The sequence below is a fragment of the Aphelocoma coerulescens genome, chromosome 4 (genome assembly GCF_041296385.1).
Source record: "Aphelocoma coerulescens isolate FSJ_1873_10779 chromosome 4, UR_Acoe_1.0, whole genome shotgun sequence".
NCBI lineage: Eukaryota > Metazoa > Chordata > Aves > Passeriformes > Corvidae > Aphelocoma > Aphelocoma coerulescens.
In genome coordinates, this window is record NC_091017.1 from 18,657,168 (window position 1) to 18,673,823 (window position 16,656).

General features: G+C 37.8%; 1 protein-coding gene across 29 annotated transcripts in view; it reads right to left on the reverse strand.

Annotated features, from left to right (window-relative positions):
• The window catches only part of MAPK10 (mitogen-activated protein kinase 10), a 167,795-nt gene that overhangs the window by 79,766 nt on the left and 71,373 nt on the right, over positions 1-16,656 (reverse strand). For 13 of the 29 annotated variants that reach the window (XM_069012924.1, XM_069012925.1, XM_069012917.1 and 10 more), the window contains one exon: positions 11,538-11,694. The exons of 14 other annotated variants lie outside the window; for them this stretch is intronic. The gene's annotated coding sequence lies outside the window, so the exon portion shown is untranslated. Of the gene's footprint in view, positions 1-7,709; positions 7,756-11,537; positions 11,695-12,393; positions 12,462-16,656 lie in introns of those variants that run through there. 2 more of the 29 variants (XM_069012927.1, XM_069012929.1) reach the window with 2 other exon arrangements.

Genomic DNA, 16,656 nt, shown 5'->3' on the forward strand with positions numbered 1-16,656 from the left:
AAAGTAGCCCCACATGAAATTTAAAAAAAAAGAAAAATTAGAAATGCAAATTCCAATTTAAACAGGAATCAAATGGCAGCTGGAGACAAAGTAAACAGAACTAGTATGTAAAACTTTACTAGATTTAAACCTGGCACAGAGTGGCTGCAAACTGGAAGGTTGTAAAAGAATCACAGGACACCCACCAATAAAATTCTATAATCTCTGCTCAGTCCCATCAATTGTGATAGTCTCAATCATAAGGAGAAGCAATATATATTCATATCAAGAAATAAAATTCCAGCATTTCTGCTTATTTGATATTACCACCCAAATATATGACGTGCACAATGGGTATAGTGAATGTGCTCCCTATCTTCACTGACATGTAGTTTTCTACTTGTGCTACAAAAGGAGAATTAAAGTATTTATTACTTCCTCACTAAATATTTCATTAATGAACATAAAGATTCAGAGCATGAAAAAAATTAATGAAATAGCACCATCACTTAAAGTTATTTAAAAAACCCATCCTGTCCTAATTCAATGAGAGGGGGCAATTGATCAATTCAGTTGTCACTTAAAAACCTTTTTGAAAAACACTAATGTTCAAAGATTAACATTTATGAATTATTAATGCTTCCTGTTTTGAAAATGTGTTTGAATAATTTCATGCATTTCCAGTACAGGAATTACATTCTATCTGAAAATACATACTCTCACCACAGTATCTTTTAAGTTCTCTGAAGCTATCAGTTATGCTCTAGTCCTGTAACTATATTTTCCTTGGCTGAAACTCAGCTATTCTGCCCTGTGTAAACAACAAGAATAGTGTAGGAAATAATGAAGACCTGACCAAATTCACACAGCATGGCAAAGTGTACCAGTAGAGAATGGCAATGTCTGATCCCCAAACTCCTACAGAATTCAAACATGGACTTTGACATCTTTAACATGCTGGATCAAGAAAGAAATCCTGCAATTCGCCCACATTTTTCATATAATTGCTGCCAGTTATATAGGGATATATATGTTCAAATATCCTATCAAATTGGCCTTCACTCCAAAGACCAAATCTTTAGGGCTACCAGCAATTTTTATCTTTAAATAAAATAAGAATAAATAAATAATTTTTCTTTAATAAAAATTTACCTAAATTTTTATTTTTAACTTTTTTTCTTTCAGATCTAGTGTACAGCACTGCAACAGGAGACCCACTGCTTAACAAGAAGCTTCAAGACACCTCAGAGGATAAATATGAACTGAAATTTACAAGTGCATTAATAATAGTCAAGGAGAGTGTTTCTACTGCAAAAGAGTGCTTTTCTTTTGTGTCTACACTCCCATTTTAATTATTCTTAGAATAACCAGGGAAAGCAGTGGTGTGAACAGTGTAATTATTAAGGCTATATCCCAGCAGAAACATATCATCTTCCACTGGGATGAGAAGTGATGACATGTTGAAATTCACAAGAATCATGCAAGTAGCTCTAAAACTGAGCTGCTGGAAACGAGAATGACAAGGAAAGAATTTAGGGATAGCACTGAAAAGGAAATATATACAAAGGAAAAAGGACAAACAAACTGAAAAGACAAAGGACTGATAAGCAGATATTTTTAATAATCACAGCTCACATGCAGAAGAGAGGAACAAATGAGCTCTTGGCCTTGTTACCAGCTTCTCATTTTTTTCTCCAGCCAATTCTTACAATTCAGAATTCCTCACCTGACAATATTTGGTCTAAATGCCCAAGCTATAACAGTCCAAGATTTCATATCCAAAGGTAATACTTACTGTTACAAACAGGTATTATCAGGAAAAGAGCCTACTCCTGCAAGATGCTGCAGCAGATTAATTAATCAAAGTTTATGATGATCTTGTCATAATCTTTCATACCATCTTTTCATTTGCAGCTGAATATCTTCACTCCCTGCATAAATCCTAGCTACTTCCTAGAGGTGTTAAATTAAACTTTGATGTTAGAAGCAGCTCTGAATTTGTATAGGATAAACCTGGAGTTGTAAGTGTGCGAGACCAGGGCTACTACTGGCAGCAAAAAAAAAAAAAGAAGAAAAGCTAATTGGAAAGAGATGAGTACAGTGAAATACTACCTGCCTCACATAAGATAACAACTTTTACCACAATGGTGAAAGCAAGATTTTAATTTTTTTTTTAATGCATTTTTTCCTGTTGTGGCACTTGATTTTAATCTGCTTTCTCTTTCTGAGGAAAAAAGAAAAAGATAAAATTTGAGGTAACTGTCTCAGCACAGCTGAATGAAAAATTCTGCCCTCTCGGAAATTTGTTTTTCTCTATTAAAAAAATAAAATCAATATAAAGCTGTTCCTTAGATAAATGTCAGTGGCAAAGCTGCCTGAAGGTATGTACTGAATCATATCAAAACTATTTTTAATACACTCCCAAGTCAACCTCCAAACCTAATTCAAATTCAGTTACGTTTGCCTTCAATACACATGTCCCTGGCATTTTATGGGTGGCAAAAATGACCTATATTTTCTGGAATACATAGAGAAAAATACTTAATTATTGTCTGCATCAAGCAGAATCAAGAAAATTAATAGATTTGAATAAATTATATATTTTATGTTTGAATAGTTTGGAATCCATTTCTGATTAGTTGAACTGTATGCCATTGGATCTCATTCTTACAAGGCTGCTCTGTTACACGTTAACCACCCCATTAATGAAGGGTGCATGTAAAAACAATGAATATTCCAGTCAAAAGTAAAATTCTAACTTTGGGAAAAATGTATGAAAGGTCAGGGCACTTAGCTCCTGTCATAGATCCTGTTTCAGAGTACCTTCATTATGTGGCACTGTAGTAAACAGCAATTTCTGTAACTGTTTCATTCAATTTAGGGGAAAAACTGATGGGTTTGGTCCCTTGAGAGGAAAAATTATGCAACCAAAATAGTATTTAGCCATGTTTTTACTTATTTGATAAAAATTATATTACATTCTACCAATGCTCATCTTTCCTATAGCAAAGTATGCATGATGGAGATATGAAAAGCTGTTCAGGACTGTGGAATAACTTGCTCAGCTGCAACATCTGTATTCATCATCACAGCTTTGAAAGGACTGTGTAATTGGCCACTGAACCGAGCCAGCTAATTCACACCTCACGGTTATTCAGGAACACAGCCAAAAAATCACTCACATTGGAAGGGACTTTAGGACAGCTATAATCCAAATTTTGTAATCAAAAACAGGGACAGTTGCTTCAGTTGTTTGCAAAGTAAGGGTGCTCAGTCCCTGCCTTGGTTTGTATTTACATATTAATACAGTAGCTGCACAACCAAAAACACTGTTACTCTAAAAAATGTAAGAGGCTTAGTTCTGGAGTGCAAGGCTGTGGCCATGAGTAGATTACACTGTAAAGTCTGCAGCTACAAACCAGCTTATTTCTCAAACAGCTAAAATACAGATTCATTTGCTTCTGAAAAGCCTTTCCCCCTTCTAAGCTTTAACATTTGCAAATTTTAATTACTCCCATAACAAAACACTGTTAGAACAACTCCTCTCCAGGATGCAAGCAGGACTTATTGCAAAATCTCTGCAGGCTGTTAATATCAAATGGCAGTTAGATATTGTTTTACAAAACACAGAAAATATTTTGATACTTTCTGGCTTCTTTTGATTAAAACCCTAAATACATAAGAAAAAAAAATTCTTAACGGAGCAAGAAAATGCCTTGTGTTTCTGATGATCAACAACTAATAACATGATGCAAGAGTGAAAAAGAACAGCTTGCCTGCTGCTCGACTGTAGCCATACACCTATGCTGCTGCTGTTTAGAATGTATCATGCTAGTGTAGAATGGCTAAAGAAAGAAACACACCTATGATTTAGGCAGATACAGACCCAGCAAAAGTGGGTGTTTCCTTGTTCCAGTCCAGCTGTAGTTAATGCTGGGTAAAAGTTCTCCAAAGCATAAGGAATAACAACGATAATTATTTATCCATTGAATACGGTTAAAGTTTCAGAGGCTCACAAAACAATGGCAGATGAACTATTTAAAGAAAGCATTGCTGCTGCTGCCAAGGGGTGTTGCTGCAAGTGCCATTTGTTTTTCCATATGCAAAACCAGAAATAGAGTAGATGATTAATGCAAAAATACAGAATCATGAAGGCTACTGTTAGTTTCCTCTTACAATGGTAACTGCAAACTCTCACATTAAGAAAAAATTTACAGTTTTGTGAACTTAGACTGGACAGGTAAGGAGTGATCAAAACCAAATCATGTTCTTCTTAGGTTTTTATATAAAAGTAAACCAAGGAAAAGCATGTTAAAACACAAAAGATAATCATCACAAGAAAGTAATTTCTTTTCTTTGGTTCTCTTTGTCCTGTAGCATTGGAACAAAGTGACTTTGATAAAGTCAGGGGATAGGAATTTCTTTGGTAAGATAAAAAGGAGCCAAAGAGGCAAAGTCTGCAATTTTCTAGACAAACCATTTGGGAAAAGAAAAAGCAGAAACCAAAACAGGCTATTTCATAACTCCTCCCTATTCATTGCCACTAAGACACAGAGACACTAGGCTCATACTTCTTTCTGACTGCAGGGAAAGTCTCCCTGCTATGGGTAGCAATTTGGAATTTGGAATTGATTTTTGCAAGCAGAGACCCACAGCACCACTTAAAAGCATGGGTGCCCTCAGAGTTACACAGAAATGCTGTAAATGATTAAAGCAGAGCTGAAGCACAGACATTTTAGACAAACAGGTGACTCTGCTTCTCCTATTCTCAGGTTGCTGAGGAAAGTTCTCAGAAATATTTGACTCTGCTGAGGAATCAGTGTTCAGAGACAGGGATAAAAGGCTTTTAAAATCTGCACAAACATGCAAGGTCCAAGAAGTCATATGAAATCAAGATTTTTACAGGTACTGAATGTAACTCAAATGTGAAATATTAAAAACTGTATTCTTTTTTGTGTCCCAGCTCCCCTCAGAGCTGGGAAAAGGGGAGAACAGCAACAAATATGAGTGTCTGATCCAGTAAGCCAAGGGGGCTAAGGATAATAAGGGAACAAGCTTAATTGACCTGGGTACACCAGATAGACTGAGGACTTCTCGCCCCCAAAATACTACCATTAAAAAGTTGAAGTATACTGCAGAAAGAACAAGCTGAGCATCCTTGAGACAGTCTTTGCCACCAGAACTCTGTGGTGAGTAACACAAGGAGTCACCAGGGAAAGAAAGACTGAAAGAAAACTGAAATGACAAACCTATGTATTGGTAGTTTGAAACAATTTGGACTGGAGTACACAAGATGAGTATCACAAAGCAATACATTCACATGAAAAGGGTAAACACGTATTTTACAAGAATACTTTTACCAAAGAATTTAAGAAGTGCAAGAACACAACCTTATCCTACTTTTGAGTCCCTAAATACAAGTGCAAGCTCTTCCTTTTAGCACCTTCTTATGTAATTTTTAAAATGCTACAATCCATAGCTTGCTCTTCTAATGTTTTTGGCTTCTTTATCACCTGTGACTCAATTACCAGAGCTTCTCCACAGCTAGAAACCTGATGCCCATAGTGCCAAGCTTTCTTTAGGCTCACAAGAAAATAGCGAGATAAATACTCTTCATTTTGTCCAGCCTTTCACACTTGATTAGTTCTATTCCCTATAAATCATTAACCTATCTGCCTGATACCCATCTGAGTTAGACTACAAGCTTGAAAACTATAAACACTGCACATTCTGCAAATCTTCATGCACACAAGCTATCAGATCAGCAGCAATAATAATCACACCCCTTACATGTGTTCATAATGCTCATGGTCATCTGAAGAAGAGAAAGCTCTTAAGGGAGATATAAATCCAAATGCCCTTTTTGTTCTAGGAAAATCTCAACCATTTAGTGTGTGTGCCCAAGGCATAAATGCTTCCTAGAGCTCCCATGGGGACAGTGCAGCTTTGCATTAGCCTCAGTGGAGGGCCATGCTCATAAAGCATAACAGGGCCCTTGCACAATCCCACTGGAGCACTGGCATTCACTGTTCCGAACTAGAAATGTAAACATGAATGAAAAAAATGTAGAACTCGGTCATATGCCAGAGCTCTAGAGTTTGGGATTAAGGTTTCAAGGCTTTACCATGGGTTTTTGTTTTTGGGGGCAGCCTTAATCAAGAGCTCAGCAGGGGATCGTTTTCTGTCTCTGAAACATCTGTTGGCCACTAAAATCCCAATTTTAGCTCTTTTCTTGCAGCAGGCAAGGGATATGCACCACAAGAAGGCAATTGTAGTTTGAGCAAGCAACAGACCAGCAGATGTAAGAGTTGCTGGAGTCACTTCTAGCACTTTCACACTTCAACTACAAATGTAAACTCTCCTGAACTAGGCAGAAGCTACAGCACCTTGCTTACTTTAACTCTGTTGCTACCTTCTAGATTTCTAAACAGGTATGAAATATTACAAAAAACATGTATATATAAAATATATGAATATAAAAAATATATTAATACATTTCTTTGCTCTCTTGAACCTCTCAAAGGCCACATGTCCAGAAAGCATAACCAGCCAGCTCTGCTGCCTGCTTTTCAGTGCCAAGCTGAAAACACTGCACTGAAAGACACTAATTCCCTGTATCACAAGTTAGTTTGAGCCTGCTTCCTAAACCAGAGCAGATGCTCAGAGAATCAGATACGACTGACCCTAAGTGTTTTCCGATATAATTTCCAGCTCCCGTAGACACTAAATATGAGATAAATCACCTTAAATCCAGCTGACCTGACATCACCTGCAAGGAATTATCCTACTGTGAGTCAGCTGATTGATTCCTCTTCGTTTCAAAATGGTAGCATGAGCTACTGCAACATGCAATGAATGCCATGAAGCTGCTCCGCACAAAAGTGACTCACTATCCATGAAAAATAGCTGAATTTAGACAAGAAATTTTCTTCACATGGTTTCCAGCCTCCTTTAGACTACAGGATAATTTTTACACCCTATGCTACATAAATCCCTTGCAATAATGTGCATGGTACATGTATTTCCAAGGTAATTGAGTGTTCACTGCAAACCTGGTGACAAAACTACACATTTTAGAACTCTTCCCTCTTCCAAGTACAGTGTACCATGTAAAAGTAGGACCTAGATGTTCTACAGAAATAGGACCTTTTTTAAAGACCTCAGGAGTTCCTCCACACATGTTTGACAGATAATAAAACAAAGGCACTAGAAAATAAATTGTAAGTTCACTCAGTCAGGAATAGGGGCTTGGACACCTGGCCTTAATCCACCTACTGAAAATTAATATAAATAAGAAAGGTCAAATTCCTAAACAAAATAAAAGCTACGGAAGACTTAACAGAAACCCATCCTTGTTTCCCAGAAACAAAGGAACAAAATCCAATTTTGCTTGCATAGCCAAGTGCTTTCTTTTTTTGCATTTCATTTTTGAATCCAAACATACTGGAGTAGAAATGAGCAGATGAATAAACTTATATGTTTCTCTGTGAAATCTTGTATTTTTATAATCTTTTTTCCCAGAACACATTTCTGGGTCTTGGTGTGAAATCAAACGGGTACATGAATAATAACAGATTCCATGTTCTTTTGAATGACAGGGAGTTTTAACTTAGGCTGGGCAGAAATTTGTGAATGATGATGGGATACAGGAAAAGGAACATGACATTTCTGAAGCAGAATGAGCCTTTAAAGCCTTGTAAGTGTGGCTATCAAAGTAATCACGCTCCTACCTCTCTTCATGAGTACAAAGACTTTCTATCAATCATTCTGTGTCTCCCCTGATCCTCTTTGTCCTCAATACTCTGTTCTTCAGGGCATGACAAAGAAGAAGGCTTAGATTTTGTGTAATTCAAGTATCTACAACCACCAATACACAAGCTGGAGCCTTAAAAACAAAGAAAAGATAAAATCTTACACTAGATTCTGACCTCACAAGAAGGTGTTTATTAATACTGTATTTTTTGTATTTTATTTTTTAATCTCAATAGCCCATCTGCTTGAATAACAATCTTCTAAAATGCATTTTTTATCAAAGCAGATCCTACTTTCACAAGATATTATCTTTGTATATATTTTCTTTGTCTTTTGTTTGCTGTCTGAGGATTTTGTTTAGGTTTTAGTTGGGGCTAATGCTAAAAGGGTCTTCTGGCTTTTGCTGGCCCGAACTGACAACCACAAATAAATCTACTTAAAAGTAGAGTTCTAAATCTATGCCACAGCTTTATACAGCAGTAATACATGCACTGAAGAAAAATTCAACTTTTCTTAGATCCATTTGCATTATGAAAAGATCTTAATATAATAACACTTCAGAATACTTACAACAATAAATAAGAACCGGCCAGACTGGTTACCATAAAATGCTTGAAATCTGGTTAACTATCATTGTATTTTCCAAACTTTATATTCAGCTGCCATTTGTTACCTAACAAAGCCTTTTGCAAGTTGCACCAGTGCAGTTTCAGCCATCCTGCCTTACAGTAGAGCACATCTGAAAGGTGCCACATTGAACCACGGCAATTCCAGTGAAGGGTACCTGTAGGTGACTGTCAACGCACTGTGAACTGAACAGGCTGAGACAGCTCCTGTCCTGCAGCATCTCAGGGTAAACCCTGGCATTTTTCTAGACATTGCTAAGCAGGATGAAAGTTTTAGCTTTTTTTTTTTTTTTCACCCTAATGGAATAAAGATTGTCTGTTCGTCCTTCAACTTCAAATAACTTTCAGAAGTGTAATTAATCAGGAGCAAGAAATACAGAGAAAACCATGTTTTTAGTAATTTAACTGTTCATTAATTCATTTGAGTTAATTTATGGGCATCTTGTCCTCTACAATATTTAATGAGTCCAACAAATTCACTGCAGTAGACATCTAGTGAGACACAATGTTATAGAAACATTTCATCCCTCATTTACACAAAAGAGGTGAAAACTGAAGGCAGGCATTTTATACCATTATTGATTTACCACAAGTATACATAGATATGTGCATTAGACACAATATAAACAAAACTGTTCAGACACTTTCCAAAACTGAAACTCAATCAGCTGAACTGCCACTTATTGACCTCAACAGAACAGCAGGGAAAATGCTGCCTTGTTCTCCTTCTCATGATTCTGGCCTGTTTCTCTACATTACAGGGCCAAACCTCTGCAATAAAGAAGCATCACTATTAATCCCTTGTGCCAGCTGCCTTTACTTTGCTCGCACAGGGGCTCAGTACCCTATGCTATGTAATTTAAATGAAACACTATTTGAAAGAACAAGAGAGAATAATTTCAGCAGATTACTCTGAATTGCAACTGATCCTACCTCAATCCTACCCAAAAACTGTGTTTGATTTCAGTTTCCTCTCAGGCTTTCTCATTTACAGCAACATTTTACCTGCAGGTAGCATATCTTTGTAATTTACAGCTGGATACTATCTTTGAAAAAAAGAAGGTTCAACAATATTGTTACATTCTGACCATGTGAATTTGTGTCTCAAGAAACACCAAAACTTCTGAACTGAATGGAACAGGTTTAGCAGACTAGATATGTGAAATAGATACATTTTGTGAATTACAGGATTTCAGTAACCAATACAGCATATTGAAAAAATGTTCCTGTGCTGAAGTGTGCTGTTTATCCTCAGATTTAAGGCATAAAGTATTTGGACAGCTTCTGCACACTTTTAAACATTCTGAGTCAGGTACAGTGAGAACTTCAGTGTTTTCTTACACCTAAGCTATGTAAATACTGACTTCCTTGGAAATGTAAGCCCTGTACATCTAGCCAACAGAGACTGGTCTCAGAGAAGATGACTAATTTTGTTTTTTATTAAGTACATAGAAACTACCAAAAATGTACAAAAAATTACTTCTGGGGAGGCATGGAGCCTGCATGCTTCAGCCTAGATCCTCTTTCCTTCTTTCAGCCATAAACGGCCACCTCCACCATTTCAGTGACTTCTTCCTGTTGTTTTGCTGCTGGGAACATTAGAGAACCCTGGTACTGAGCAAGGTTTCACTAGACACAAAGTGAAAAGGGAACAAAGGCTTTTTCTTGTACTAGTCTAGTCAGAGCATGGAAGTCTTAATAAGCACAGCTTGGATCTGTTTTGCATTTTGAGTTGCCATCAACTCTTCCACAACACAGATTAATGAGTAGTTCTGTCTCTAACATCTCATAGACAGGTAAAAACCGACCTGAACGTTATCATGGCAATGCTGTTCCCATCAAAATTACTCCTGGTACAGGTGCTGCACCAGCATTCCCAGGCTGACCTGAGAGTGACACCAGGCAGAACAGCTGGAGCAGCAGCACCACCTCCTCTCCAGCAACAGCCAAGCTTTGCTTAATGGCAGGTAACCTTAGCATGATATACTGGGGACCCAGAAATGGAAATAGACTCATGGAATCATTAAGGTTGCAAAAGAGCTTTAAGTACAAACATTAAAAGCCTCATTTATTCCAATTTCCCATGCATTGACTTAACATGCAGCCAACAGTTGTATCTCCAGTAGTATCAGTTCCTAGGAAACTGAGTTTACCCAGACACATCCTATCAGTAATTTAATTGACTGTGCTTGTCAAAGCAAAAGGACCACTAAGAAAAAAAACGAGTTTAACTAAGTAAACCACTCACCAAGTGAAAAAAAAAAAAGTAGGCTACAAAAGACACAAGCATGCTTTGTGATTTTCTGCAGCTGTTCTCAGCATTGCTTAGCAAATTAATTTAACACAGAATGTCATTCAGAACTATCTTTAGTCCTTCTTAGTGTTTTAGCACATTATAACAATTAATCATCTTTTATTAATGCATGGGTACTCAAAGATGAACTAAGAACAGTCACATTGTACTGGGTACTGCTAACTCATCTTTTATAGTAACAGTTACACTATTATTTTAGTTAATACTACACATCCATACTACACAGAGAATATTACAAGTGTACTGAGATCTTGATTTTGGAAAAAATTTAAATACAGACCTAAAGGGACTATGAGGATGTGCAATATTTTCTAGACCACACAGGTAAATATGTGCATAAGGCTTTGCATAGGATCCACAGCTGCACAGTCATTCTTACAGAAGGGAAATAATATTAGAATTAGATTTAGTGGTGAAACTTCACTGTAAGATATGCAGCTAAATAGGTCAAGTCTACCTCCCCATGCTGTCCAGGCTTAGAGCTATCATCTATACCTCGTTTTCATTCAATATTCTTTCCAGGATTCATTGACTGGTCAAATCAAAACCTGCTCTGTCATAACACACAGAGACATTTTTCATAAATGAATCTATGGTCACAACCAGTTCTCCCTCAGAGGAGGCACACTAAAAACAGTGCCTAAAAACAACAAACAACAAACAGAACACCTTTAGAAAGTGTTTATTTTCCTGCACTAGTTTTCCTCCTATTACTTTGCATGCAATTTTTACAGTATGCTCATCACAGCGTAACACAAACACTTCAAAAACACATAACATCTCCTAGTAGTCCCCTTCTTTTACAGGTATTTTCCTTTTTATTAAGCTTGTTTTCATCAGTAATTAGGTGGCCTTAGATGCCTTACCAGGGATAGGATAGTCTGACAGCGAAGTTTTACATTTTGTCCAGGTGACACACTTGTAATTGTTCTGAGGTCTTCCTGGGGAGAGCTGCAAATCTGGGGACCACTGCTCAACAAATGCGGTCTGTCGAAGTTTCACCTCTGTCCCAGTGGAAGACAGCTGTCAAAGGAGTTAAAGACAGGCAGGGTTAAGGAAGCCTGAGCTCATCTGAGTTGGGACAGTTAGCTCATTTTGGGACTGTTTGCTCCATTTTACCATGCTCCAAGCAAAAACAGCACAGATACTGAGTGGTGCATTTTCCCTCATTAGAGTAGCTGGGTTTTTTTAAACACTCTGCAGCTTTTCTAAGGTCAGTCCTTTCATGCATTGCCATAGTCTGTTGGCTTAAAAAAGCCTGGAGGTGACTATGATGCCTTGTGATAGTCAGAGACTGCAATATCTGTCAGAGGCAGAGAGCAGTTCTGTTGCTATGGTCCTTTAGGTATAGAGAACTCTCCGAAAGGCAAATAAACAAGAAATGCATTATTCCTTAAATGTGCCATTAGACAAGTTTAAGGAGTCCACATCCTGGATCTTCTTTCTACACAGACTCAAAGGCTTACATGAAAAGGACAGCTCCTGATCTGGAGAAATAAAGAAACTTTCTGAGGAAAAGTAAATTAAAACCCCCAAAACATCAGTGTTGAAGTAATCAGGAGTAGAAATTTAAGGGAGAAAATCAATAAAATCTTATCAGCTGCATATCAGTGAGGAGAGGGTACATTAGAAAGATGTATTGCTGTCCACTCTTTAAGAATAATACTGACACTTCAATTTCTACCAAACTCATGCAATTACAAGAGCTGTTTACCAACCTACCTGCCAACTATACATTTCCATCTTTCTCTTTTGCCTTGCTGTCCTGAACAACTAGCAGGTCTCATAATCTATAGAATGGGGGAGGGAGGACAAGGGCAATCAATAGCCTTGCAGCTTCTCCCTTTTACTCATTCTACAGGATGCTTAAATGTCACTGTCATGGGCAACTTGGCAAAATACACGCTTCAGAGGGCGTATTTACCTCCAGGTGTCCTTAGGTTCCTACAAAGGCTTGTACCATGTGCCACGTCTGATTTAAGATACAAACTTCAAAAAGAGCAAACAGCTGTTTGAGGCCTTTAGGACACCCTTAGATGACAGTGAACAAACAGGATTTGTACATTCAAGAGCCTCCACACCTTCAAAAAACCATACTTTTTCCATGATCATAGTCTGCTATCTACACAGCCATGCACCAGTAAGCCCATGCCACATACCACTGTGCAGAGTCAAGAGCAGAAGATCAATAACATTTCCTTTCCTTTTCTTCCCCTTACAAGTGGTTTTACCACTATTTGAGTTAAATTCTGATATTCCTGGTAACAGTGCTATAAAAAACACTGCTGAGGAAGACACCAGTAAATTATCCAATCTATATTCCTGCCCGACAGCAGGATCAACTGTAATTATTTCTGACAGATATTTTCATAAGTTGTTCTTCACAATGAAACATGCCCTTGCAATTTACATTACAGTCAATGGAGAATTCCTATTTACAAAGAATAAAATCTGCAGCATCAGAAGAACAGTGCTCAACAGCATGCAAGGCTCACAAAGGTATGCAAGAATTCACAGCAAATGTATATACCAATTTAATTGCTGGTGGAAAGGTTAATCAGGGTTATGACCACTACCATGATGTTTTCCTCCAGAAAGTTTGAGAGTTTTATCTGTTAATGAAGAGCCTGTGTGTTTAGTATCCTCTTGTGTCAGTTGCTTTACACATGCCAAGTATCATCTTAAACAGCCACTGCATTTGAATTATCATAATCTGATGGAACAGGTCTAATCAACCTGACCAGAAGAGCTCAGTGAAATTTTATCATTTGCCTCTCTTTCTTTTATAGTGTGTATTACTATAACTGTAGCTCTTTTTTCTCTATATAATCCAAAAAATGCCAGGAAGCTGCTCAATTAAAATGTTGGTGGTTGACTTTAAACAGAAATTCCTATCTCAAAGATACACCAAAAGAAAAATAAATTCATATTTGTGGGTTACCATTCCCACATTATTGCAGAACAACCCAGCCTGTAAATTGTAAAATGGCCCACTCTTCTATGAGACATGCATCCATCTGTCCTAGAGTAGAACATACTTTCCCCCAAATTAACAGCCATGTACTACCAATCAAACAATTTTACTGGGTTGCAGAAAAAGCATCAGCTCTTGGACTAATCTTAACATTTCAATGAAGTTTAGAAATTAAGCCTACCTCATTTAGCGGCATTGTCTTCATACTTAAAGAACCAGGCAGCATTTGCTGTCAAACTGACATCTGAAGGTGAAACTGAGCACCAAGTGCAATGTTTGGGATTTCGGGGGGTTGGGGTTTTTTGATACACAGAGCTTACCTGCAATCCTGGAATGGTTAGAGAAGATCATCAGATCTTTTTCTAGTCTAGCCAGCGTGTGCTGTTCAACAGCTAATCACTCCTGAACAACATTCAACCACGATGTAAAAAATAAATCTCCATCCTATTTTTAAACAGGATGCAGTTTATCAGCCCATATGTTGAAAGAGATGTACAAATGAAATTCACAGCAGCAGCAATAAAGAATTGTATGTTTAAAAAGCAAGATGGATGCCTCCAATTCTCAATCAGAAAGACACATTATACCAGTTACAGAAAGATGTTTCCATTTCCAAGACTTTTAGTGAATGCTTGCCTAGTCCCAGCTGCATTTCAATGAAGATAAAAATAAAATGACTTGTGCACTACACCAGCTCCACAGTAGAAGCTCTTCCATGCCTGGGAAACGGAAGAGACAACTCCTGAAGCAGAACTTCCCAAAGACATACAGAGTCAGCAGGGCACAAAGCAGCTGTTGCTGCTGACAGGATGGAAGCTGAACGTGCACAAACTCTGTTTTGAGTTGGAAGAGGAGAAGGGAGGGAGAAAAGGAATGTAGTCTGTGCAAGTCTACAAAATTTACCACAAGTCTTCCCTAGACAGATTTCAAAGCTCTAATGGGAAGGCAATTTTAAAGCCCAACACCACCAGCAGAGAACAGAGTTCTGTTGCAATTATAAATAATCCTCAGCAAAAGAAATGTTTTAATTATCTGCTTAAATCCATAGCCCAGTGTAGCCCTTCCAACTTCAGGTGTGTACTGCCCTCCACTGCCCAACATGATCAGCCTTTGCTCATTTCTCCTTTGTCTACTACTGCTGCTACTGGCAAGTCTAACTATGGTATCACAAAGTCCAATGGTATTTGTTACTTTTCTCAAAGCTTCAGATTAAGAATTCTATCTTTCATTTAAAAGATGTTTCTCTCCCTCATAGTTGCAGAAAGGCAACAAAGAACATACTCAATAGCCTCAGAAGGTCAAAAAAGAAGGAACATACAAAGATTCCTCATTTGAAAAAAAACCAAAAAGACTCAGTAATTTTTTGCGACTTCAACTCATGTTTTCTGAGTACATGAAGACAAAATCCCACTTTTCGAATGCAAGACAGACCTAGGCATATGCTTATTTAACCAACATGTAGCCAGAAATTCAAATAGTTTCTTGTCTTGAAAAGATGCCTTCCTCTAACAGCAGTCTTTAAAGGAAATTCTACCAATTCGTGCAGGGGGAGGAAAAGCAAGTTCATTGGGGACTGGTGCCAGTCACTGCTTATGAAGGCTGAATCACTATACAAGAGTTAGGAGTCCAAGCAAAGGCATGCTAGCTGGATGGACAATTAATCTGCTGAGAGAAATTACCAGTGACATAAAATTCTGCAGCATTAACTAAGGGTTAGCTTGGTGTAATGCAGAGCCAAAACACAGACAATATCTCATCTCCACTGTGACCATGAGCACTGCACAGCAAACATTTTTTAAAATCTTGTCAGTGTATAAATCTACTGCAGCCCTTATGAATACATACAAGACAGGTGCACAAGTGCATGTGTTGGGGGCTCAGTGTGCTACTGAAATCTTCTTGGCTTAATCTGAGAAAAAATTGTACATGTGAAGGAGCAACTGCAGGGCACTGGCCTAGAGCAGAGCATTTTATTTGCAAGAAATTGCTCCTGTACATCAGAAACACTGTAAGAAGAGATTTCAAAGTATTTGTTTTTATGGAAATGTGATGAAATGACACAGAACACTGAAAAAGTGCAAAGAAAAGACCTGCATGAAAAGCGTAAACCATTTTCAATAATAAGAATTGACATCTAGTTTCTCCAGGCAACTTTTCAGTTGAAGCTGCAATAACTGACTAGAACACAACTTGTACATTGTCTAGCTAACTGTCCTCCCAAATGCTGGCCCAAGCCAAGTATCCAAGCAGCTAATGATGTGGAACTTCACAATCAGAATGAATGCTGAACACTTAAGCATGAATTATAGAATTCTTGAATGGTTTAGATTGGAGGGAACCTCTAAAAATAAACTAGTCCATTCCCCCCGCTGTGGGCCAGAACATCTTTCATTAGGTCAAGTTGCTCAAATTCCCATCCAAGAGCAGCCTTTGTACACTTCATTTGAGCCATGGTTCAACATGAAAACAGGCTGCCTTTCACAAAGATGGTTTCAATGGTGTGCTGAGTTTGTCTTTACACTGTCCTTTTCTACTGAGATTACACAGCAGCTTTCACCAAAATGAGATTTTATCACCTTTCTCTGTACAGTGGGTATTATCCAATCCCTCTGAGTGCAAAATCCCAGTGCCTAAAGGAAAAAAAGTTGAATTTTGAACTGGAGTAGCAAGACATACAAAAGAATCCCTCACTGGCCAACATATTTCTCATCAGCCAAAGCACGTGGGTGAAAAACAAACCAGTGGGACCAACCATGAGGATTCAACGATGAATATATGCAAAATTTTAACACCACTGAGGGGAAAAAAGCTCATTATTGTTTCACTGTTTAATTATGATTTATTTTCCTCATTACATTATAGGTATGAATCCATGCTGCCATACTTACACCTGCTATCTCTCATGTGTACAACAATGTAAACCCTCTGCAGAAAGTTGTTTCTGATGAATCCAAACCAATCACTGCTCACTGAGGAAACAATGAAGGGCACTTACTTAAGATGAATACTGG